This window comes from Oncorhynchus mykiss, chromosome 27, assembly GCF_057628025.1.
Source record: "Oncorhynchus mykiss isolate SJ-2025 chromosome 27, ASM5762802v1, whole genome shotgun sequence".
In the NCBI taxonomy this organism is placed as follows: domain Eukaryota; kingdom Metazoa; phylum Chordata; class Actinopteri; order Salmoniformes; family Salmonidae; genus Oncorhynchus; species Oncorhynchus mykiss.
The window spans coordinates 7,945,001-7,946,912 of record NC_143048.1 but is presented as its reverse complement, the minus strand read 5'-3'; the positions used below and the strand labels follow the sequence as shown (position 1 = coordinate 7,946,912).

The 1,912-nt window shown below is 39.3% G+C and overlaps 1 protein-coding gene across 1 annotated transcript in view; it reads right to left on the bottom strand.

Annotated features, from left to right (window-relative positions):
- Positions 1-983: 983 nt before the first annotated feature.
- Positions 984-1,912, bottom strand: part of LOC110507056 (neuronal PAS domain-containing protein 1) — a 38,154-nt gene continuing 37,225 nt past the window's right edge. Inside the window, exon 12 of the mRNA XM_036965632.2 lies at positions 984-1,912. This exon is cut by the window's right edge and continues 1,776 nt beyond it. The gene's annotated coding sequence lies outside the window, so the exon portion shown is untranslated.

Below are 1,912 nucleotides of genomic sequence, written 5' to 3'. Positions count from 1 at the left end.
CAGATTTCCACCGGTCTAATGTCCATTGCTTGTGTTTCTTGGCCCAAGCAAGTCTCTTCTTCTTATTGGTGTCCTTTAGTAGTGGTTTCTTTGCAGCAATTCAACCATGAAGAGGAAGTCTCCTCTGAACAGTTGATGTTGTGATGTGTCTGTTACTTGAACTCTGTGAAGCATTTATTTGGGCTGCAATTTCTGAGGCTGGTAACTCCAATGAACTTATCCTCTACAGCAAAGGTAACTCTGGGTCTTCCTTTCCTGTGGCGGTCCTCATGAGAGCCAGTTTCATCACAGCACTTGGTGGTTTTTGCGACTGCACTTGAAGAAACGTTCAAAGTTCTTCATGTCTTAAAGTAATGATGGACTGTTGTTTCTCTTTGCTTATTTGATCTGTTCTTGCCATAATATGACTTGGTCTTTTACCAAATAGGGATATCTTCTGTATACCCACCGTACCTTGTCACAACACAACTGATTGGCTCAAACGCATTAAGAAGGAAAGAAAGTCCACAAATTAACCTTTACCAAGGCACACCTGTTAATTGAAATGCATTCTAGGTAACCACCTCATGAAGCTGGTTGAGAGAATGCCAAGAGTCTGCAAAGCTGTCATCGAGGCAAAGGGTGGCAACTTTGAAGAATCTCAAATATAATATATACTTTCATTTGTTTAACACCTTTTTGGTTACTACGTGATTCCACATGTGTTACTTCATAGTTTTGATGTCTTCAGTATTAGTCTACAATGTAGAAAATAAAGAAAAACCCTTGAATGAGTAGGTGTGTCCAAACTTTTGACTGGAACTGTACATACTCAGCCATCACCATGTGACATCTTGAGACGGAGTTGAGACGACTTGAGACACTTAGGAGACCTTTCAAGACATCTTAAGATAGATTTTGAAGGCATGTTTTCGAGCCAGGCAGTACCTCGGCCCTCTCGTATCGACAGCCAGGCAGACACCAGGACAAGGATATCAGAAATGTTTCTTGTGATCCTCTAATGAAATATTTTATTATCATCATCAGTATGATAGTTTTTATACATTGGTTCATTTTAATTGGAAGATCAGAAGTGGATGGTATATTCACAGATATTTGAACAGAAAAGGGTTAGAGTCACAGTAATGCTTAGGGTTTTTATCTGGTCTTATTGTAGTAGAGCCAGTGGAATTAGAACCGACGCACAGACACCCCCCTGTATGCCAGATATGGTCTTGTCCAGCCGACATCCAACCCTGTCCATCAGCAACGCTTCATTTTTGACCAGGATAGCGATTTACGATCGGGGCATTTTAATCTCTCTTTAATATCAGTTTGGGATGTCTTTCTTTTATGACCTCACAATATCTTGGATGGAATATATCTGGTGATGAGTATAAAAATGTATATATTTGATACGATTTAATATATGAATATTTGACCCCTGTTTTCCACCCCACCTCTAACGACCTAATATGGATGTTCCACTTTGAGAACAAAAAGTTGGTTATTTTTTTATTGACCACCAACTGTACTAAATCCCCATGGTCATATTTGAATGACCGCACATTTAATGACCATGTATTAAACTCCTGTGGTCTTCCTTTAAATTACCCTACATTTTGTTTGGCCTGTCTGTGGTAATTCATCTTGACCACTCTTGTATTTAATCCTTAATACACACAAGGAAATTCAAAAGATGAAGTGCTATGTGTTCATAACAAATTTCAGTAAGTGCTCGGGACAAATATTGTGAGAAAAAAGAAGATCCACCCCCCCTCCCCCCCACCCCAAACCCTTTATTTCTAATACATTTGTTGAGGGTTTCTGAATTAAACTGTGGCATTTCCCAAAGTATGTCCTCTAGCAAGACAATCGTTTTTACACCTCTCCCACTTCACCCTATGACAACAACATGACAATATAATAGGAC